This window comes from Heptranchias perlo, chromosome 20, assembly GCF_035084215.1.
Source record: "Heptranchias perlo isolate sHepPer1 chromosome 20, sHepPer1.hap1, whole genome shotgun sequence".
NCBI classification, from domain to species: Eukaryota; Metazoa; Chordata; class Chondrichthyes; order Hexanchiformes; family Hexanchidae; genus Heptranchias; species Heptranchias perlo.
In genome coordinates, this window is record NC_090344.1 from 24,636,344 (window position 1) to 24,661,220 (window position 24,877).

The 24,877-nt window shown below is 45.5% G+C and overlaps 1 non-coding gene and 1 pseudogene across 1 annotated transcript; one reads left to right on the plus strand and one right to left on the minus strand.

Annotated features, from left to right (window-relative positions):
- The first annotated feature begins 4,094 nt into the window (after window positions 1–4,094).
- On the plus strand, window positions 4,095–11,130 carry LOC137335986 (zinc finger protein 84-like; annotated as a pseudogene).
- A 4,114-nt stretch (window positions 11,131–15,244) lies between these two features.
- Window positions 15,245–15,338, minus strand: trnay-gua (transfer RNA tyrosine (anticodon GUA)). The gene is made up of 2 exons: window positions 15,302–15,338; window positions 15,245–15,280 (listed from the first exon to the last, which is right to left on the minus strand). It is a non-coding gene; the product is annotated as a tRNA-Tyr (tRNA).
- Window positions 15,339–24,877: the final 9,539 nt, after the last annotated feature.

Sequence of the window (24,877 nt, forward strand, 5' to 3'; positions counted from 1 at the left end):
ATTGCTTTAGGTTCCTCACTCTCATTTGAACCTTGGTTCCCCAATAGTTCCGGTATGATTTTTGTGTCATCTACTGTGACGACAGATACCAAATACTTGTTTACATCTCTGCCATTCCTTATTCTCCATTATAAATTCTCCAGTCTCTGCCTCCCAGGGACCCATGTTTACTTTCGCTAATCTCTTACTTTAAAACACTCTTGTAGAAGCTCTAACAATCCATTTTTATAATTCTTGCTGGTTTACCCTCATTCTATTTTCTCCCATTTTAGCAATTTCTTGGTCATCCTTTGCTGATTTCCAAAACCCTCCTAATCCTCAGTCTTACTACTCATTTTGGCAACACTGTGAGCCTCTTTTAACCTAATACTATTATTAATTTCTCCAGTTAACCAAGGTTGCACCACTTTTCCGGTGGAGTTTTTAATCCTCAAACGAATGTAATTTTGTTGAGGAATAATTAATTATTTCTTTAAATGTTCGCCATTGCTTATCTACCATCATATTTTTAATCTCATGTCACAAACTCCTAAGCCAACTCACCTCTCATTACAACGTTATTGGTTTTGATTAAATTTTAAGACCCTAGTATCGGACTTAACGACATCACTCTCAAACTCAATATGAAATTCTATCATATTATGATCATTCTTCGCCAGAGGATCATTTACAATAAGATTTCTAATTAATCCTGTCTCATTACACAATACTAGATCTAAAATAGCCCGTTCCCTTGTTGGTTCCTCAACATATTGATCCAGAAAACTGGCTCGAATGCATTCCATCAACATAAAACAGCTTATCTTGAGTTGCTAACATGATGTCAACACGATGGGATGACGTTTGACTAGAAGACACGGCCAGAACTGCCAGGTTAATTAGATGTTTGCTGCAAACACTGAGAATTAATGAAACCAAGACTTCCCTGCAGAGCAAGGAGTTGGAAAGAAAGATGCTGGGCATTGAGAGGCGAAGGATTTTGTCTGTTGCAGGATGAATGGACAAAAGGATCTCAACTCCCTGCTTCTTTTCCACACTGATAAATCTGGACAAAAATATAATCTCGTGCTTCATTCAGATAATGAATGTCTGAATGCTCAAGAGATCACTGATCCAAGCCAATTATCTCCTCTCGCACTCTTCTTCCAATCTTGCACACGTTGCTTAGCTTTGAAATTGTTCATTTTTTCACACTGGGATTCAACTTGAAGAAAGCGATGCTGTGATCAGCTGCTGTTGTTCAGGAAATGGAGAGCAAAAAGATACATCAAAGGCTAATGATAACAGTGACTGTTCGGACACTGTGAGCTACAGTTAAAGGTCATAGAGTCATAGAGTCATAGAGTTATACAGCACGGAGAGAGGCCCTTCGACCCATCGTGTCCGCGCCGGCCATCAGCCCTGTCCACTCTAATCCCATATTCCAGCATTTGGTCCGTAGCCTTGTATGCTATGGCATTTCAAGTGCTCATCCAAATGCTTCTTGAATGTTGTGAGGGTTCCTGCCTCCACAACCCTTTCAGGCAGTGAGTTCCAGACTCCAACCACCCTCTGGGTGAAAAAGTTCTTTCTCAAATCCCCTCTAAACCTTCCGCCTTTTACCTTGAATCTATGTCCCCTTGTTATAGAACCCTCAACGAAGGGAAAAAGCTCCTTAGTATCCATCCTATCTGTGCCCCTCATAATTTTGTACACCTCAATCATGTCCCCCCTCAGCCTCCTCTGCTCCAAGGAAAACAAACCCAATCTTCCCAGTCTCTCTTCATAGCTGAAGCGCTCCAGCCCTGGTAACATCCTGGTGAATCTCCTCTGCACCCTCTCCAAAGCGATCACATCCTTCCTGTAGTGCGGCGACCAGAACTGCACACAGTACTCCAGCTGTGGCCTAACCAGTGTTTTATACAGCTCCATCATAACCTCCTTGCTCTTATATTCTATGCCTCGGCTAATAAAGGCAAGTATCCCATATGCCTTCTTTACCACCTTATTTACCTGTTCCGCCGCCTTCAGGGATCTGTGAACTTGCACACCAAGATCCCTCTGACCCTCTGTCTTGCCTAGGGTCCTCCCATTCATTGTGTATTCCCTTGCCTTGTTAGTCCCTCCAAAGTGCATCACCTCGCACTTTTCCGGGTTAAATTCCATTTGCCACTGTTCCGCCCATCTTGTGTGTGTCAATTGCTTCAAGTGAGACATGACACACCTGCGTTGCCTTGCACCTTTCCAAGTTCGCCAACATTTAAAGTGTCAGGCAGCAGATCTTTTCCAACTCATGACAGAAATGGCAAGAAAACCACACGCAGACTTTGATCAGCGGCACGACTTTCGAACAGGAGGCATTTTACAGAATGCAAGAAAGTGCATTGTGTATCGCTCTTATGGGTTGTAAAATTGAAGAATGATGGGCTGCTGGCTGTTCAGGCAGGAGCGGTGAAATTGCTCATGTTGATCAGGAGCGAGCTTTTTGCTCAGTCAGGGGAATTTGGTTGGTGCTATTTTGAACAACACCAGGAAAGTCAAGTTCCCTGATCGGGAATCAAACATGGTGCCGCGGCGGCGAGAGCGCCGAATCCTCAGCACTGGACCACCAGCGAATCCGCTGCAATTTTCATTCAAGCAAACAGACCAACGCTGCCTTTCCGACTTGTACCTTTGAAACTCACGTCACTTTCGTCCCAGACAAGTTGCTCGCACAAAATGGAATTTGCTGTTAGAACATGAAAGACTTGTTCAGACAACGACAGCACCAAGTGCGGGTAGGCAGGTACATGAAATAGACAGTGAGGGGAAATATTACCACAAGCTGCTGGTGTAACTGTTTCCATTTCCAAAACGCACGCACCGAATCAGTGCAGCTCCTTGGAAAGGTGCAAGGCAACGCAGGACTGTTTAATGGCAAAGTAGGCAAAGTAGAGAGGATCTTAACTTTGTATCTAACTAGTGCTGTACCTGTCCTGGGAGGATTTGATGGTACGGTGTAGAGGGAGCTTTACTCTGTATGTAACCCGTGCTGTACCTGTCCTGGGAGTGTTTGATGGTACAGTGTAGAGGGTCTTTACTCTGTATCCAACCCATGCTGTACCTGAGTGGAGAGTGTTGACACTGGGTGCTCACCTCGATGAGAACAACATTTAACCAGAAGATGATAAGATAAACCCATCTGCTCCTCGCCTGTACACAGACATTAGGAGACATTGAGTGTCCCTAACACATTTAGACAATGCCCATAATCAAATTTTGAACACTACCCTGAGATCTCCCCTTACCGTTCTTTGATCTATGAAAAGAGTCCCAGTTTCTCCAGTCTCTCCTCATAACTAAAGTCTCTCGTCACTGATATTTCACATTTCAGTGAATCTCTTCTGCGCTCTCTCCATGGCCTTGACATTTTCCCGAGTGTAAGATCCCCAAAACTTGACACAATATTCTAACCGCAGCCTAACCAATAACTTGTACAGGTTTACATGGCCTCTGTCCTTTTGTGCTCTATACCCCTATTTGTAAAACCGAGGATCACATGAATTTTTTCAACCACTTGATCAACTTGACCTCCCACTTTTAAAGGTTTGTGCATCTGAACACTTTGCAGGCTTTAGAGATATTAACATAACATGGTTAAAATACATTGACATTAAATGTCTGATATAATGTGTATGATGGGAAAGAGATGTTTAATCTGAGTTCGAAACTCAAACAGGCGCTTGACTGCAGGCAGGTCGTCATGGCAACACTAATCAGCCATTCCATTCCACAGAATCGGCTGGTTGGAATCTCTAATCCGATAAGGGGAAGGAACAGGAATTCGTCTGTTATTAACCATAATGTAAACCTAAACCAGAGTGAGCAATATAGTAGATCAGATTGTAATGTGTGATGCTTATTTAATGAATATAAAATTTTATCTCCTGATGTCAAGCATCATACAGGGTAAGATAAGGCAGAAAAGGAAAGCTCATGTCAGACACCGAGAGCTCAATAATACAGAAAGCCTAGAGGAGTATAAAAAGTGCAGGGGTGAAATTAAAAAGGAAATTAGGAAACCAAAGAGAGGGAATCAAAAAATATTGGCAAATTAAATCAAGGAAAATCCAAAGATGTTTAATAAATACATTAAGAACAAGAGGATAATGAAGGGAAGAGTAGGGACTTTTAGAGACCAAGAAAGGAACCTATGTGTGGAGGCGGATGATGTAGGTATGGTTCTTAATGAACACTTTGCTTCCGTCTTCACAAAAGAGAGGGATGGTGCAGACGTTGTAGTTAAGGAGAAGGAGTGTGAAATATTGGATGCGATAAACTTAGTGAGAGAAGCAGCATTGAGGGGTTCAGCATCTTTGAAAGTAGATAAATCATCAGAGAGGGATGAAATGTATCGCAGAGTGTTAAAAGAAGCAAGGGAGGAAATAACGGAGGCTCTAACCATCATTTTCCAATTCTGAGTGGATACAGGCGTGGTGCTGGAGGATTGGATGACTGCTAATGTTGTACTATTGTTTAAAAAGAGACCGAGGGACAGATCGAGTAATTACAGGCCAGTCAGTCTAACTTCGTTGGTGGGCAAGTTTAAGAATCAATTCTGAGGGACATGATAAACCATCACTTAGAAAGGCACGGAGTAATCAAGGACAGTCAGCGTGGATTTGTTGTGGGAAGGTCGTGTCTGACTAACTTGATTGAATTTTTTGAGGAGGTAACAAGGAGAGTCGATGAGGGTAATGTATTTGATATAGTCTACATGGATTTTAGCAAGAGTTTTGACAAGATTGCACATGGCAGACTGGTCAAAAAAGTACAATCTCATGGGATCCAAGGCAAAGTTGCAAGTTGGATCCAAAATTGTCTCAGTGGCAGGAAGAAAAGGGTGATGATCGACTGGTGTTTTTATGACTGGAAGGCTGTTTCCAGTGGGGTTCCGCAGAGCTCAGTACTCGGTCCCTTGCTTTTTGTGATGTTTATTAATGATTTGGACTTAAATGTAGGGGGCTTGATCAAGAAGTTTGCAGATGATACAAAATTGGCCGGATGGTTGATAGTGAGGAGGAAAGTGAAGGAAGATATCAATGGACTGGTCAGGGAGGCGGAAAAGTGGTAAATGGAATTCAATCCGGAGAAGTGTGAGGTAATGCATTTGGGGCCGGCAAATAAGGCAAGGGAGCACAAATAAATGGGAGGATACTGAACGGTGTAGAAGACGTGAGGGACCTTGGAATGCATGTGCACAGATCCCTGAAGGTAGCATGACAGGTAGATATGGTGGTTAAGAAGGCATGTGGAATACGTTCCTTTATTAGCCACGGCAGAGAATATAAGACCAGGGAGGTTATGCTGGAACTGTATTAAACAATGTTTAGTCCACAACTTGAGTACTGTGTAGAGTTCTGGTCACCACAATACAGGAAGGGTTTAATTTTACTGGAGAGGGTACAGGGGAGATTTACGAGGAGGTTGCCAGGACTGGATAATTTTAGCTATGAAGAAAGATTTATAGGCTGCGATTGTTCTCTTTGAAACAGAGGAGGCTGAGGAGTGATTTAATTGAGGTGTACAAATTTATGTATGGCCGAGATAGAGTGGATAAGAAGGATTGATTTCCCTTAGCAGAGAGGTCAGTAAACAAGGGGCAGGGCATAGATTTAAAATGATTGGTAGAAGGATTATTGAGGAGCTGATGAAAACATTTTTCACCCAGAGGGTGGTTGGTGTCTGGAAGTCACTGCCTGAAAGGGTGGTCGAGGCAGAAATCCTCAACTCATTTGAAAGGTACCCGGATATGCACCTGACGTGCCGTGACCTACAAGGTTATGGACCAAGTGCTGGAAAGTGGGATTCGGCTGGGTGGCTCATTTTCGGCTGGCGCAGACACGTAAGGCCAAATGGCCTCGTTCTGTGCCATAACTTTTCTATGATTCTATGATTCTAATTAACAGTAAACAGGGTAGTTTAGGGTTCATGAGAACACGACTGAAGAAAAGTAACTGCTGGGAACCAAGCAATGTGTCTTTGTAAACCACAGATTAGGGAAGTTCCAGCTTCACTGACAGAGATGGATCACAACAGGGTGTAAAAGTGAGGGGATACTGATGTAAGGGGCAGTTGGGACTGGAGACACCGGAGATCAAGCTCATGGCGTCCGTGGTTCCATCCAGAGGACTGATCTCGTCTCCACGGGGGATTTGCATGTTTTCTCTGGTATGGTCGAGGGAAGAGAGTTTGCTCATATATTTCTTAATGAGGCTTTAATGTTGCTGACTCTCAGACTTGTTAATTAATAAGACAATGCATTAGTTTGAACCTTCCACCCTCAGTCTCCCCGCTCCTCTACTTTTAAACTTTGACCATTTAGTGCACATTTCATCTCATTTTTCTTCCTCTCAAAACGCATAACGTCACATTTCTCTGCATTACATTCCACCTGGCCCATTCACTATCCCGTGGACGTCACAATGAAGTCACTGACACTCCTTCACAGTTGCCTCAATTTTGGCGTCATCTAGAAATTGTCACCTTGTGTCCCACATACCCAAGCTCAGAACATTCTCTATATTGAGAAGAGCAATGGTCCCAAAACTAACCCTGGGGGACAGCACTGTTTACATCCCACCAGTCTGAAGAACATCCATTAACCACTACTCTCTGTTTTCTGTCCTTTACACAACTTCCGATCCAAATTGCCTCATTCCCTTTAATACGGTAAGTATTAATTTTATCAACAAGCCTCCTGTCCGTCATCTCACCAAACACCCTTTCGCAATCAATGGGCACAACATTCACTGCATTTCCTTCATCAGCAGACTTGAGTGATCTCAAATGATCCATGTTGGCTGTTCTTAATTAATGTGTTTTTCTAACAAATGTTGAAATGTTTGCTCCACCTCATCTGGTTTCATCTGTTTCAAGACGCAACAGAAAGGTCGAGTTGTCTCCTGGAGTTTAAGATAAATTAGGTTTTAAAAATTATGTTTCAGACAATGAGGGACGTCTGGGCTGAGACCGCCCATTCGGTGCCGCAACTCCCACCCCTCACACACTCCGATTGGTTGGAGGATCAACTCACCCCTCACCCCTCCAGTCAATTTCCGCTCCTCCTTTTGGTCTGGAACTCTCCTTAATCACCAGGGCGGGATTAGTGTTGAGACTGACATCCTCAGGTGCAGTTCGAAAATAAACATTAATTGAACCCGTCAGTTGCAACATTTAATAACACGAAATTAATAAAAGTTACCTTAAAAAATATTTTCTGGAGTTCACCAAAGTGGTGGTGCGTCTACACTGTGTGTTTGTGCCGGTTTAAATGGCACAAAGAGCTGGGGTTTCAGTTTATTTTATTATTCTTGATCCATACGCGCTCTCCCTGGTTCCAATGTCTTTGCTTTTCGGCCTGATATTAAGATCATTAATGGCGGCTGCATCACCCAGCATGCAGCGCGTTGCAGATTGTGCCCTATCTGAATCAGTGGAGCACAGTGCGCAGGCGCAGTCTGACTCATTATCGGGCAGTGTGTCCTGAGCATGCGCGGTCAGTCGAGGCTGCGGGAGGAGCGCGTTCGGTGCAGGTGAGAGGATCGGAGCAAGAGGATCAATAAACCCCGGGGCCCGGGTCCGGGCTCAGGCCCAGGCTCAGGCTTCACAAACCCCGAGTGCGGCCCCAGACCCGAATATAAAACAGTGAACATTATCCCCCCTCACTACCCGCCGGTTTCCGGTTTCTCCCGTTTCGCTCCGGACCAACTCTCAACAAAAGGCCGCGGCCCCGCGCATGCGCGGTGTAAACTGGGAATTCTCAGGGAGCGTCTGTCAATGAAGGAGAAATGGTGATCGGTCAGGGAGCGTCTGTAAATGAAGGAGGAATGGTGATCGGTCAGGGAGCGTCTGGAAATGAAGGAGGAATGGTGATCGGTCAGGGAGTGTCTATAAATGAAGGAGAAATGGTGATCGGTCAGGGAGCGTCTGTCAATGAAGGAGAAATGGTGATCGGTCAGGGAGCGTCTGTAAATGAAGGAGCAACGGTGATCAGTCAGGGAGCGTCTTTAAATGAAGGAGAAATGGTGATCGGTCAGGGAGCGTCTGTAAATGAAGGAGAAATGGTGATCGGTCAGGGAGTGTCTGTAAATGAAGGAGAAATGGTGATCGGTCAGGGGGAGTCTGTAAATGAAGGAGAAATGGTGATCATTCAGGGAGCATCGGTAAATGAAGAAGAAATGGTGATCTCTTTTTCTTCAGTCATCCAGGGAGCTCTAGCTTTGGATGCTATTCCTTTCCTCCTCGTGGGAATCTGTCTCCTCTCTACCAAACCCACTCCTCCTCGAAGGCCTCCCATTGTTCAATTACTGTTTTGTTGCCAATTTTTGATACCAATTCACCTGGACAAGATCCCTTTTTAACTCATGAAATTAGCCCTCCTCCAGTTAAGAATTTTCACATTTGACTGTCCCTTGTCCTTTTCCATAACTGTTCTAAACCGAATGAGATTATGATCACTGCTGCCCCACTGAAACATGCTCCACCTGCCCCACTTCATTCTCCACATCGAGCCCACTGCTGTACTCGCATTCACTCTCTCACATTCACTCTCTCACATTCACTCTCTCACATTCACTCTCTCACACTCTCTCACATTCACTCTCTCACATTCACTCTCTCACCCTTTCACTCATGGTTCAGTACCACTGAAAGATGATTTGATGGGTTTGGATTTCAGCACAGCGAGGAGGGAGAGTGTGTGGGACGGGGATTTACAGCTTTGAGGAATAAGAGAGGAAAGAATGTTCCATAGAACGACGAGTTATGTGATCTGAATTTTTATCCTGTACTTACAGTGATAACCTTTATAATCTCCTTTCACAGGTTATTAGAAGGGGAGGATTTGCAGACAGGAAACTCAAACCAAAGACCACGTCAAGATCTGACAGAGTCACTCGATTCATCAGGACCTGAATATCATCGGCCTTTGAATGTGGAAGGAGAAATGTTTGTCTGTTCTATCTCTGGGAGAAGATTTCAAACATCAGTGTGAGTGGAAAAGCACCAAGACACACACACCCGAGTGAGCGTGTTCCAGTGCACTGACTGTGGAAAGAGCTTTAACCAGTTACATAGCCTGAAAAAACATCACACCATTCACAGCGGGGAGAAACTGTATACGTGTTGTGTGTGTGGACGAGGCTTCAACTGATCGTCCAACCTGGAGAGACACAAGGACACCCGGACCACGGAGAAACCGTGGAAATGTGGGGACTGTGGGAAGGGATTCAATTACCCTTCACTGCTGGAAATTCATCGACGCAATCACACTGGGGAGAGGCCGTTCACCTGTTCCGTGTGTGGGAAGGGATTCACTCAGTCAGACAGCCTCCTGATGCACCAGCGATTTCACTCTGATAAGCGACCTTTTAAATGTTCGGACTGTGAGAAGAGGTTTAAAAGCAAAAGTAATCTGCTGACACACCAACGCATTCACACTGGGGAGAGACCGTTCATCTGCACCGTGTGTGGGAAGGGATTCACTCGGTCATCTCAGCTTCTATCACACCAGCGAGTTCACACTGGGGACAGCCCATTCACCTGCTCCGTGAGTAAGAATAGATTCACTCAGTCATCACACCTTCTGCAACACCAGCGAATTCACACTGATGAGAGACCTTTTAAATGTTCTGACTGTGAGAAGAGGTTTAAAAGCAAAAGTCATCTGCTGACACACCAACGCGCTCACACAGGGGAGAGGCCGTTCACCTGCTCCGTGTGTGGGAAGAGATTCACTCGGTCATCCATCCTGCTGGCACACCAGCGAGTTCACACTGGGGAGAGGCCGTTCTGCTGCTCCGTGTGTGGGAAGGGATTCACTCATTCATCATACCTTGTGCAACACCAGCAAGTTCACACTGATGAGAGACCTTTTAAATGTTCTGACTGTGGGAAGAGATTTAAAATCAGAAACGAACTACTGAGACACCAACGAACTCACACTGGGGAGAGGCCGTTCACCTGCTCCGTGTGTGGGAAGGGATTTACTTGGTCATCCACCCTGCTGAGACACCAGCGAGTTCACACTGATGAGAGACCTTTTAAATGTTCTGACTGTGAGAAGAGGTTTAAAAGCAAAAGGAATCTGCTGTCGCACCAACGCACTCACACTGGGGAGAGGCCGTTCACCTGCTCCGTGTGTGGGAAGGGATTCACTCGGTCATCCACTCTGCTGACACACCAGCGAGTTCACACTGGGGAGAGGCCGTTCATCTGCTCTGTGTGTACGAAGAGATTCACTCATTCATCACACCTTCTGTCACACCAGCAAGTTCACACTGATGAGAGACCTTTTAAATGTCCTGACTGTGAGAAGAGATTTAAAATCAGAAACGAAATGGTGAGACACCAACGCAGTCACACTGGGGAGAGGCCGTTCACCTGCACCTTGTGTGAGAAGAGATTCACTCGGTCATCCAACCTTCTGTCACACCAGCGAGTTCACTCCGATGAGAGACCTTTTAAATGTTCTGATTGTGAGAAGAGATTTAAAAGCAAAATTTATCTGCTGACACACCAGCGCACTCACACTGGGGAGAGGCCGTTCACCTGCTCCGTGTGTGGGAAGGGATTCACTCGGTCATCCACCCTGCTGAGACACCAGCGAGTTCACACTGATGAAAGACCTTTAAATGTTCTGACTTTGGGAAGAGATTTAAAATCAGAAACGAACTGCTGAGACATCAACACATGCCCATTGGGGAGAGACCGTTCACCTGCTCCGTGTGTGGGAAGGGATTCACTCGATCATCCCACCTTCTGAAACATTAACTTGTTCACACTATTGAGTGACCTGTTAATGCACTGACTGTGAGAAGAGCTTTAAAAGCAGAAATGAACTGCTGACACATCAACACATGCCCATTGGGGAGAGACTGTTCACCTGCTCCGTGTGTGGGAAGGGATTCACTCAGTCATCACACGTGCTGAGACACCAGCGAGTTCACATTTGACTGCAGGGGTTGGATTCTGCTGTTAATCACATCCAGGACTGAACCATGTTCATTCTGACAGTTAGGGTTTGTTTCTTCTGATGTCAATAACCCCTATAACTGGGCTGGAGTTTAATATTCTGGATATCTATTAAATAAATCAGATTTGTTTTAAACACCTTGTTGTAGATTTTAGTCTTTCCCACCTGAGTGTTTAGCATCACCTGACTGGAGCTCAGAAAGGACAATCTGGGGGGAGCAGAACTTCAGCCTGGACACAGTCCTTCAGGGCCACACTGAGAGGGGCAAACGGCACTTTGGTCTTTCCCGTCTCTCTTCACTGACAGCAAAGTCACCGTGCGGAGTCCAGTCTAAAAATGACTGTGGTAATTATTCTATGAAGATTTAACCTGTTTGTGTGACAGTCCTGAGTCTACCATTTAAGGCAGGCGTTAACTCATTTAAAATAAACCCGTTAAAAATAAATGATTTAAAGTCTGCATCAAAATAGCAGTGGGAGGAGTTCACAGGAGCCTGTTAACTGCTGGTACAATTATACAACAGTCATTCGATCTCCAGATAAAGAAGGACCTGCAGTGTGTTTCCAGAATTCATGGTTTTATTGATGTGTGCGTGTTAGACACCAGGATCACTAAAAATACACGACCCGGACCATCCACAGGGTGGGGGCGATCCCGACAGTTACTCTGGGATCACTCCCACTGCGGAACTCCACCACTGACCCTGATGAAGGTTGCAGGCTCAGGGAGTGGGGCCTCCAGGAGTGGACTGCAAGATAGCGGACAAATATATGCTGAGGTACCAGAGGAATCCTTACTAAGGAACCGTCTGGGGTTTTACTTGTCAGTGTGGGTCTAGCGGTGAATGATTCTTGACTCCCCGAACTGTCTTACAGTCAGATCAGGATGAATTCAGTTGACAGGAGAATTGGGACAAATATCACCCACAATCGAGGGAGACACAAGCAGCCATTAGAGAAGCTAAGAGATCTTTGAAAAGAAGATGGTGCACAAATGTGCTAATAATAGCAAACGCCTTTCCAGCTACGTCAGGATTCAGAAGACCATTAAAGATGGTTTAGGGCCACTGAAAGACAGTTCAGGGCAGATTCCCAGGCTATGGCAGAGCTGTTAAATGACTATTTCTCATCAGTCTACACTCCTGTAGATGATGCTCAGATTCCAGCTGTGGGATGTGCTGTCAACAATAACATCATAAATATTAAAATAGAAAGGGACGTGATCTTGGATAAAATATGAAATCTTAAAATAGGTTTAGCTCCAGGTCCAGATGATATTCACCCCCGGGTGTTTAAAGAGATGGGACGGGTGCTCTGTGAGCCCCTTGCCTGTATCCTCAACAGCTCAATAGAGTCAGCGATTGTCCCCTGAGATTAGAAGGTAGCTCACATAGTTCCAATTTTCATTATGGGGGACAAAATTGAACAGCAAAATTGAAGTCAATGGGAATCGGGGGAATACTCTCCAGTGGCTGGAGTCATACCTGGCACAAAGGAAGATGATAGTGGTTGTTGGAGGCCAATCATCTCAGCCCCAGGACATTGCTGCAAGAGCTCCTGGGTCCAACCATCTTCAGCTGCTTCTTCAATGACCTTCCCTCCATCATAAGGTCAGCAATGGGGATGTTCACTGATGATTGCACAGGGTTCAGTTCCATTCCCAACCCCTCAGATAATGAAGCAGTCCGTGCCTGCATGCAGCAAGACCTGGTCAACATCCAGGCTTGGTCAGATAAGTGGCAAGCAACATTCGCGCCAGACAAGTGCCAGGCAATGACCATCTCCAACAAGAGAGAGTCTAACCATCTCCCCTTGACATTCAACGGCATTACCATCACCGAATCCCCCACCATCAACATCCTCGGGGTCACCATTGACCAGAAACTGAACTGGACCAGCCATATAAATACTGTGGCTACAAGAGCAGGTCAGAGGCTGGGTATTCTGCAGCAAGTGACTCACCTCCTGACTCCCCAAAGCCTTTCCACCATCTACAATGCACAAGTCAGGAGTATGATGGAAGACTCTCCACTTGCCTGGATGAGTGCAGCTCCAACAACACTCAAGAAGCTCGACACCATCCAGGACAAAGCAGCCCGGTTGATTGGCATCCCATCCACCGAGCACCAATCACACATCCCACCACAAGATCTTTAATATCCCGTCTCATACCCGGCCACCATCTCATTTATCCAAATTTTTCCTCCATATCTTCCCATTTAGGGTGTCCACCTGCGTTAGAGCCACGGGTCCACTGCATTTCTGAATCGAATTGGGAACCTCTTGAAGTAAATCACTCTCCTCCTCACAGTTTATTATCCTCACTGTTCACTGCACTTTCAAGTTTGGAAATTGTGCCCTGTGTACCCAGGTCCAAGTCATTAATATATATCAAGAAAAGCAGTGGTCCCAGCACCGACCCCTGGGGAACACCACTGCCCACCTCCCTCCATTCTGAAAAACAACTGATCACCACGACTCTCTGTTTCCTGTTATTGAGCCAATTCTGTATCAATGCTGCTACTGCCCCTTTTATTCCATGGGCTTTAATATTGATGACAAGCCTATTATGCGGCACTTTATCTAACGCCTTTTGAAAGTCCAAACACACCACATCAACTGCATTGCCCTCATCGACCCTCTCTGCTCCTTATCAAAAAACTCTATCAAGTTAGTTAAACACAATTTGCCTTTCACAAATCCGTGCTAGCTTTCCCGAATACTTGTCCAAGTTACTGCTAATTCTATCCCGGATTATCGTTGCTAGAACTTTCCCCACTACCGAGGTTAAACTGACTGGTCTGTGGATGCTGGGTTTTATCTTTCACCCTTTCTTGAACAAGGGTGTAACATTTGCAATTCTCCAGTCCTCTGGCATCACCCCCATATCTAAGGATGTTTGGAAGATTATGGCCAGTACATCTGCAATTTCCACCGTTACTTCCCTCACTAACCGAGGATACATCCCATCCGGACCAGGTGACGTTTCTACTTTAAGTCCAGCCAGCCTTTCAAGTACCTCCTCTTTATGAATTTTTAGCCAATCCAGTATCTCAACTACATCTTCCTTTACTGACATTCTGGCAGCATCTTCTTCCATGGTGAAGACAGATGGAAAGTATTTATTTAGTACCTCTGCCATGCTCACTGCCTCACAATGCTACTTCCTCACTATAATTGTGACTAGTGGTGCAATGGATAACGCATATGATTATGGATTAGAAAGCAAGAGGTTCGATTCCTACTTGGTTTGGGAATTTTTTTGCAAACTGTACATTATTTTATTGCTTTCAATACCTTGCAAACTGTCCAACTTGGTGGTGCTGCCTGGCTCCAGACCTGGTAAGTGCCTTCTTAGTGCAGCAAGCAGTGCATCAGTGTCATAATCTGAGGGTCCTGAATTCAAACTCAGAGAAGGCATCAGGGATTACAAAGCTGTTTTTCCATCTCTCACCTCATCTTTCCATCTTTGCTGCAGAGCAAAATCAAGAACTTTTGCTGACTGCAGCCCATCAAAAGATTTGCTGCCCCTTGACCTCTCTGTACTCAAACACACAGTAAAGTTTAGGAAGTTCATGGGCTATGGACTCGCTGACAACACTTCTTTCTGTATAATTGCACCAAGACAATCGGTGAGTGGAGAATATAATCAACGATCCCGCTACTTCTCACAGGCCAAGTGACCACTCTGCCAGTTGAGCTAATTCCTCGTTTGCTGTTTGTAAATCGTCCTTCACAGTTCCCACCTCACACTCGCCTCCAAGCTGCTCCACGACCAGCAGAGAAATCTTGCCTTGGGTTGCCGCTCCTTGAATATATGAAATACTTTGCTCCAATCGGCGGTATCGAGCATCAGCAAGTGAGGAACAGCAGAACAGGAAGCCACGGTAATCATGAATGATGCTGAAAAGAGCCCGAGCCTGCGGAAGGAAGACGAGGTCACTGGAAAGCAACAGCCGCCCGAGCTTGAGGGAGCAGCGTGAGCCCTGTCTGACTGACTGATCGAAGATCTTTTTTGCCTGAAATTGAGGGCGATTTGAAGTGTTGCTGCTCAAAGGCACTCCCTGCTGGTGAGCAGAGGGAAATGCTCGAGTGAAACTGCCGTGCTCGGGCAGACACAGAAAGCTTTCAGGTTTGAGAAAGGAAAAGTGGTGTCCTGTGACTCAGTGGCAACATGTTAATCTGTAAGCTGCCTGGAAAGTTCAGAGATCGACCATGTGGTAATTGCTGCTTATTCCAAAAGCACACTCACTCCTTCGAGCCGGAATTGAACCAGCGACCTAAGGATGACTTTACTTTGGTTAATGCACTACAGTCCTCCGCTCTACCAGCTGAGCTATCGAAGGGAAGAGATATAAATCACTGTCTTTGGTGATTGTTCACCGTGCGCCTGTTGACATGTTCAGACTCGTGGAGTCCGGTGCTGATCGAAGACTTCTTTTGCCTGAGAGCGAGAGCTGAGTGTTTTGAAGTATTGTTGCTCAAAAGCACTCCCTGCTGGTGAGCAGAGGCAAAACAGCCTTGTTTGGGCAGACACAGAAAGTTCTGAAGTTTGTGAAAGGAAAAGAGGCGTCCTGTGCTTTCATGGCAACATGTTAATCTGTAAGTTGTGTGTAAAATTAAGAGAGTGACCTTGAACTAATTGCTGCTTATTGCAAAAGCACACGTACTCCATCAAGCCGGAATTCAATAAATGACATAAGGATGACTTTGTCTTATTTTCCACGACAGTCTTGTCACTCAACCAGCTGAGGTATGGAAGGGAAGCGGCAAAAATATTTCACTTTGGTGATTGTTCACCGTGCTCCTTTGACACACCCGGACTCGTAGATTCCAGTGCTCATGACTGAGGCTGACTCGGTACCTGCTCATACCACAGCGCTGTAGGAGTGTGAACTGCTCCGTGTTCTCCACAGTCTGGGCCAGTGACGTAATGAATAATGTGACCGATTATTGATCTGGAGATTGTGGGTTCAAGTTTACGGAGGGTGTAAAGTGGAAGGCCGGGCCTGGAGAGCATTGGAATAGTCGAGTCTAGAGATAAACAAAGGCACGGATGAGGGTTTCAGCAGCAGAACTTCATTCTGGCAGTTTGGATTTGGTTCTGCTGATGTTAATAACCGCTGTAACTGGGCTGAAATTCAATATTCTGGATCTATGTCAAATAAATCAACTTTGTTTCAAACAGAATGGTTCAATTACTTGCTGAAATCAAGATAAGAGACTAATTGATGTCCTAATTACCGATTATTCTGCATTTTTTCCTTTCTCACTTCAGATTATTTCAGTTCTCATATCTTCAATTACTCTCATGGCCAAGTCCCAGTTCCCCGGTCCTTCCCGAGTGCCTCTCCCAGCCTTGGGATCCAGGGAAGGTATCAGTAATGTACCCAGGATCACGAAACACAAAACCCAGTCTGTGAATCATTTTCAGCTACTGGACTTATCGTGTGTCCCACTGCATCTCTCTCAACTTCGATGTGTGAATAGAGCATCAGGCCTGGAAATCTCGTCTTCAATTTAAATACACTCAGCAAATGTATTTAACAAAATACAAACAAGTAAACACATCACGGCTCAATAATCCAGCAGTAAATTCAAAGGAGTAAGTCTGTTATCAAACTCCTCGAGTGGACAGAATAAAGAAAAATCCCAACTCTAAGATCCCCTCGAATCCTTTGCAAATACCTTACAAATCTTGACAATAATCAACAAGTCTAATTGAATGTTGACCTTTATCTTGAGTGGGGTTGGAATACAGAAGTGATGTTTCAGTTGTAAAGAACCTTGGTCAGACCCCATCTGGAGAACTGGGCACCAAACCGAGAGAGAGATCAATCGGCCGTGGAAAAGGTACAGTGCAGATTCACCAGAATGATACCGGGGTTAAAAGGATTAAATTATGAGGATGGGTTGCTGAAACTTGGTTTTATTCCATTGAATTCAGAACAATGAGATGTGATCACATCGAGGTGTTTAAAATAATAAAGGGATTCAATAAGGTAGATACAGAGAAATGATTTCTTCTGGAGGAGGAATCCAGAACAAGAGGGCATAAGAAATACGAGTCGGAGTGGGCCATACGGCCCCTCGAGCCTGCTCTGCCAAACAGTCAGTACATGGCTGATCTTCAACCTTAACTCCACTTTCCTGCCCGATTCCTTGATTCCCTCGGTGTCCAAAAATCTCTCCATCTCATTCTTGAATATATTCAACATCTGAGCATCCACAGCCCTCTGAGGTAGAGAATTCCAAAGTTTCACCACCCTCTGAGTGAAGAAATCTTTCCTCATCTCAGTCCTAATTGGCTGATCCCTTATCCTGAGACTATGCCCCCTAGTTCTAGAATTTCCAGCCAGGGGAAACAGCCTCTCAGCATCTACCCTGTCAAGCCCTCTAAGAATTTTAGACGTTTCAATCAGATCACCTCCCATTCTTCCAAACTCCAGAGAATATAGGGCAATTCTACTCAATCTCTCCTCATACAACAACCCTCTCATCCCAGGAATCAATCCAGTGAACCTTTGTTGCATCCCCTCGAATCAAATATATCCTTCCTCAGGTACGGAGACCAAAACTGTACACAGTACTCCAGGTGTGGTCTCACCAAAGCCCTATACAATTGCAGCAAGACTTCCTTACTCTTATTCCTCAAAGCACTTACAATATAGGCCAACATACTATTTGCTTTCCTAATTGTTTGCTGTACCTGCATATTAGCTTTTAAAAAATATTCTGCTTTTCTATTCTTCCCACATTGTACTCCATCTGCCACCTTCTTGATAATCTTAAAATTAGAGCTAGGTCATTTAAGAGCAAAACAAAGTGGAAATTACAAACTCACTTCCCCGAAAGGCTGTGGATGCTGGGGCTCGATTGAAACTTTCAAAATTGAGATTGATAGATTTGTGTTGTTTGAGGGTTGCAAGGGATATGGAGCAAAGGCGAGTAAATGGAGTTGTGGTACAGATTAGTCCTGATCCAACTGAATGGTGGAGTTGGCTTCAGGGGCTAAATGGCGAATTCCTGTTCCTGAACCCAGTCACTGACACCAATCACCTCCATTCTGAAAAAAACACCACAGTCACTGACATTAATCTTAACCTGTCTGATATAAACCAACCCCATACTCACTGACACCCATCTCACTGAATGGTGGAACAGGCTTGAGGGGCTGAATGGCCTACTCCTGTTCCTAATGTTCCTATATCACACTTAAGTTGCTAACATTCCTCTTCACAGTTCTTAATGCTCCCTATCTTGGTGTCCTCAGGAAATTTTGACCTTATGCCCTTGTACCTAAGCCCAGGTCATTGCTCTGTATTGAGAAGAGCAATGGTCCCAACACTGCCCCTGGGTGACACCACTGTTTACATCCCCACAGTCTGAAAAACATCGATTAACCACTACTCTGCCCTTTATCCAACTTCCCATCCACACTGACCCTCTCCCTTTAATACCGTGAGCTTTAATCTTATCAAAAAGCCTCCTGTCCGGCATCTTCTCAAACACTTTTTAACAATCCATCTTCACAACATCCATTGCATTTTATCCCTACACTGTGTTATTTCCTCCAATAATCCCTGCTGTCTGTCCTGAATTAATCCATTTTAGAACAAATGTTGAAATCTTTGCTCCACCCACACGGTTCCATCTGTTTAAAGCCACAACAGAAAGGGCCAGTTTTCCCCTCGAGTTTGACATCAATCAGGTTTTAAAATGATGTGGAGATACCGGTTATGGACTGGGGTTGACAATTTGTAAACAATTTTACAACACCAAGTTATAGTCCAACAATTTTATTTCATAATCACAAGCTTTCGGAGGCGTCCTCCTTCCTCAGGTGAATGTGGAAATGAAATCCTCGGACATTTCGCATTTATAAATCAGAGAACAATACCTGGTGATTACAGATCGTCTTTCCAACTGCCCGTTGCCAAGGCAATCAAAGTGTTCAGACAGAGAGATGTTACCTACAGGGCCACCGAATATACAAACAACCAAAAAGAAGAAAAAAACAGAGAGAGAGAGGCAGAAACATAGAAACATCCGGAAGGAAGAGAAAGACAGCAAATGACCCGTTACATTAAAAACAGATAACTTTGTTCGCTGGTGGGGTAACGTGTAGCGTGACATGAACCCAAGATCCCGGTTGAGGCCTTCCTCATGGGTGCGGAACTTGGCTATCAATTTCTGCTCGACGATTTTGCGTTGTCGTGTGTCTTGAAGGCCGCCTTCGAGTACGCTTACCCGAAGGTCGGTGGCTGAATGTCCTTGACTGCTGAAGTGTTCACCGACTGGGAGGGAATCCTCCTGTCTGGCGATTGTTGCACGGTGTGCGTTCATCCGTTGTCACAGCGTCTGCATGGTCTCGCCAATGTACCAGGCTCTGGGGCATCCTTTCCTGCAACGTATGAGGTAGACAACGTTGGCCGAGTCACAGGAGTATGAACCGTGCACCTGGTGGGTGGTGTCCTCTCGTGTGATGGTGGTATCTGTGTCGATGATCTGGCATGTCTTGCAGAGGTTACCGTGGCAGGGTTGTGTGGTGTCGTGGACGCTGTTCTCCTGAAAGCTGGGTAATTTGCTGCGAACGATGGTCTGTTTGAGTTTGGGTGGCTGTTTAAAGGCGAGTAGTGGAGGTGTGGGGATGGCCATAGCGAGGTGTTTGTCGTCATTGATGACATGTTGAAGGCTGCGGAGAACATGGCGTAGTTTCTCCGCTCTGGGGAAGTACTGGACGACGAAGGGTACTCTGTTGGTTGCGTCCCGTGTTAGTCTTCTGAGGAGGTCTATGCAATTTATCGCTGTGGCCCGTCGGAACTGTCGATCGATGAGTCGAGCGTCATATCCCGTTCTTACTAGGGCGTCTTTCAGCGTCTGTCGGTGTCCATCGCGTTCCTCCTCGTCTGAGCAGACCCTGTGTATTCACAGGGCCTGTCCATAGGGGATGGCCTCTTTGACGTGGTTAGGGTGGAAGCTGGAAAAGTGGAGCATCGTGAGGTTGTCCGTGGGCTTGCGGTAGAGTGAGGTGCTGAGGTGCCCGTCTTAGATGGAGATTCGTGTGTCCAAGAAAGAAACTGATTCTGAGGAGTAGTCCATGGTGAGCTTGATGGTGGGATGGAATTTGTTGATGTTATCGTGTAGTCTCTTCAGTGATTCTTCGCCGTGGGTCCATAGAAAGAAAATATCGTCGATGTATCTGGTGTATAGTGTTGGTTGGAGGTCCTGTGCAGTGAAGAAGTCCTGCTCGAACTTGTGCATGAAAATGTTGGCGTATTGGGGTGCGAATTTGGTCCCCATGGCTGTTCCGTGTGTTTGGGTAAAGAACTGGTTATCGAAGGTGAAGACATTGTGATCCAGGATGAAGCGGATGAGTTGTAGGATGGCTTCTGGGGATTGGCTGTTGTTGGTGTTGAGTACTGATGCTGTCGCAGCAATGCCGTCATCGTGGGGGATACTGGTGTATAGTGCCGAGACGTCCATCGTGGTGAGAAGTGTTCCTGGTTCAACTGGTCCGTGGGTACTGAGTTTTTGTAGGAAGTCTGTAGTTTCGCGACAGAAGCTGGGGGTTCCCTGTACGATGGGACACAGATACCACCATCACACGAGAGGACACCACCCACCAGGTGCACGGTTCATACTCCTGTGACTCGGCCAACGTTGTCTAACCTCATACATTGCAGGAGAGGATGCCCCAGAGCATGGTACATTGGCGAGACCATGCAGACGCTGTGACAACGGATGAACGGACACCGCGCAACAATCGCCAGACAGGAGGGTTCTCTCCCTGTCGGGGAACACTTCAGCAGTCATGGACATTCAGCCACCGACCTTCGGGTAAGCGTACTCCAAGGCGGCCTTCGAGACACACGACAACGCAAAATCGTCGAGCAGAAATTAATAGCCAAGTTCCGCACCCATGAGGACGGCCTCAACCGGGATCTTGGGTTCATGTCACGCTACACGTAACCCCACCAGCGAACAAATGTTATCTGTTTTTACTTAAAAAGAAATTAAGAGATCAAGGAGGGGCCATGAAATAACACTGGCGAGCAAAATAAAGGAAAATCCTAAGATGTTTTATAAGTATATTAAGGGTAAGAGGATGACTAGGGAAAAAATAGGGCCCATTAGGGACAAAAATGGCAATCTGTGTGTGGAGCCGGCAGATGTAGGAGGGGTTCTAAATGAATTTTTTGCATCTGTTTTCACTATGGAGAAGGACGATGTAGACATAGAAATACGGCAGGGGGACTGTGATATACTCGAACATATTAACATCGAGCGGGAGGAGGTATTGGCGGTTTTAGCAGGCCTAAAAATGGATAAATCCCCAGGCCCGTACGAAATGTATCCCAGGCTACTGTGTGAGGCAAAGGAGGAGATTGCGGGGGCTCTGACACATATATTCAGAACCTCTCTGGCCACAGGGGATGTGCCAGAGGACTGGAGAACCGCTAATGTAATACCATTATTCAAGAAGGGGAGTAGTGGAAAACCGGGGAACTACAGGCCAGTGAGCCTAACATCAGTGGTAGGAAAATTATTGGAAAAAATTCTGAAGGACAAAATTAGTCTCCACTTGGAGAAGCAAGGATTAATCAGGGATAGTCAACATGGCTTTGTCAAGGGAAGATCATGTCTGACTAATTTGATTGAATTTTTTGAGGGGGTGACTAGGCGTGTGGATGAGGGTAACACAGTGGATGTGGTATACATGGATTTCAGTAAGGCCTTCGATAAAGTCCCCCACAGGAGACTGGTCAAGAAGGTACGAGCCCATGGAATCCAGGGTGCCTTGGCACCTTGGATACAAAACTGGCTTAGTGGCAGAAGGCAGAGGGTGATGGTCGAAGGTTGTTTTTGTGACTGGAAGCCTGTGGCCAGTGGGGTACCACAGGGATCGGTGCTGGGTCCCTTGCTGTTTGTGGTCTACATTAATGACTTGGATATGAATGTAAAAGGTATGATCAGTAAGTTCGCTGATGATACAAAGATTGGTAGGGTGGTAAATAGTGAGGAGGATAGCCTCAGTCTGCAGGACGATACAGATGGGTTGGTCAGATGGACGGAACAGTGGCAAATGGAATTTAACCCGGAAAAGTGCGAGGTGATGCACTTTGGAGGGACTAACAAGGCAAGGGAATACACAATGAATGGGAGGACCCTAGGCAAGACAGAGGGTCAGAGGGATCTTGGTGTGCAAGTTCACAGATCCCTGAAGGCGGCGGAACAGGTAGATAAGGTGGTAAAGAAGGCATATGGGATACTTGCCTTTATTAGCCGAGGCATAGAATATAAGAGCAAGGAGGTTATGATGGAGCTGTATAAAACACTGGTTAGGCCACAGCTGGAGTACTGTGTGCAGTTCTGGTCGCCACACTACAGGAAGGATGTGATCGCTTTGGAGAGGGTGCAGAGGAGATTCACCAGGATGTTACCAGGGCTGGAGCGCTTCAGCTATGAAGAGAGACTGGGAAGATTGGGTTTGTTTTCCTTGGAGCAGAGGAGGCTGAGGGGGGACATGATTGAGGTGTACAAAATTATGAGGGGCACAGATAGGATGGATACTAAGGAGCTTTTTCCCTTCATTGAGGGTTCTATAACAAGGGGACATAGATTCAAGGTAAAAGGCAGGAGGTTTAGAGGGGATTTGAGAAAGAACTTTTTCACCCAGAGGGTGGTTGGAGTCTGGAACTCACTGCCTGAAAGGGTTGTGGAGGCAGGAACCCTCACAACATTCAAGAAGCATTTGGATGAGCACTTGAAATGCCATAGCATACAAGGCTACGGACCAAATGCTGGAATATGGGATTAGAGTAGACAGGGCTGATGGCCGGCGCGGACACGATGGGCCGAAGGGCCTCTATCCGTGCTGTATGACTCTATGACTCTAATATAACGTGTCATTGACTGTCTTCGTTCTGTCTGTCTCTCTTTTTTTTTGGGGGGGGGGGTTGTACATTCAGTGGCCTTTTAGATGACACCTTTCTGTCTGCTCACTGTGATTGCCTTGGCAACGGGCAGTAATCACCAGGCATTGTTCTGTGATCTTAAAATGCGAAGGATTCGAAATTGTCACTTCCACACCGCCTGAGGAAGGGGAAAGCCCCCGAAAGCTTGTGGGATTAAAAATAAAATCGTTGGACTATAACTTGGTGTTGTAAAATTGTTTACAATTAGGAACAGGAGTAGACCATTCAGCCCCTCGAGCCTGTTTCACCATTCATTGAGATTGGTATCAGTGACTGTGGGGTTATTTTTTATCAGACAGGAGGATGTTGGTATCAGTGACTGTGAAGTTGGTTTAAATCAGTTAGGAGGTGATTTGTGTCAGTGCCTGTGGTGTTTTTTTTTATCAGAGTGGAGGTGATTGGTGTCATTGACTGGGTTCAGGAACTGGAATTAGCCATTCAGCCCCTGAAGCCTGCTCCGCCGTTCAATTGGATCAGGACTAATCTGTGTCACAACGCCATTTACTCGTCTTTGCTCCATATCCCTTGCAACCCTCACACAACACAAATCTATTGAGCTCAATATTGAAAATTTCAATCGAGCCCCAGCATCCACAGCCTTTCGGGGAAGTGAGTTTGTAATTTCCACTATCGTTTGTGTGAAAAATTGCCGCCTTATTTTGCTCTTAAATGAACTAGCTCTATTTTTAAGATTATCAAGAACTTGGCAGATGGAGTCCAATGTGGGGAAATGTGAAAATTATTCACTTTGGGAGGAAGAATGGAAAAGCAGAATATTTTTTAAAAGGTGAGAGTTTAAGAAATGTTGGTGTTCAGAGGGATTTGGGTGTCCTTGTACACGGATCACAGAAGTTAACATGGAGGTACAGCAAACAATTAGGAAAGCAAATAATATGTTGGCCTTTATTTTTAGTGGGTTGGAGATTAAGAGTAACGAAGTCTTGCTGCAATTATTTAGGGCTTTGGTGAGACCACACCTGGAGTAATGTGTACAGTTTTGGTCTCCTTACCTGAGGAAGGATATACTTGATTCGAGGGGGTGCAACGAAGGTTCACTAGATTGATTCCTGGGATGAGAGGGTTGTTGTATGAGGAGAGATTAAGTAGAATGGCCCTATATTCTCTGGAGTTTAGAAGAATGAGAGGTGATCTCATTGAAACGTCTAACATTCTTAGAGGGCTTGACAGGGTCGATGCTGAGAGGCTGTTTCCCCTGGCTGGAAAGTCTAGAATGAGGGGGCATCGTCTCAGGATAAGGGATCGGCCATTTAGGAATGAGATGAGGAAAATTTTCTTTATTCAGAGGGTTGTGAATCCTTAGAATTCTCTACCCCAGAGGGCTGTGGATGCTCAGACATTGATTATATTCAAGAATGAGATGGAGAGATTTTTGTGCACTGAGAGAATCAAGGAATCAGGCAGGAAAGTGGAGTTAAGGTTGAAGATCAGCCATGTACTTACTGAATGGCACAGCAGGCCCGAGGGGCCGTATGGCCCACTCCTGCTCCTATTTCTTATGCCCTCTTGTTCTGGATTCCTCCTCCAGAAGAAATCATTTCTCTGTATCTACCTTATTGTTTACCTTTATTATTTTAAACATCTCGATGAGATCACATCTCAATGTTATAAACTCATTGAAATAAAAACCAAGTTTATGCCACCCGTCCTCATAATTTAATCCTTCTAACACAGGTGTCATTCTGGTGAATCTACACTGTATCTTTCCCAAGGCCGATTGATCTCTCTCTCGGTTCGGTGCCCAGTTCTTCAGGTGGGGTCTGACCAAGGTTCTTTACAACTGAAGCATCACTTCTTTATTCCAACCCCACTCAAGATAAAGGTCAACATTCAATTAGACTTGTTGATTATTGTCAAGATTTGTAAGGAATTTTCAAAGGATTCGAGGG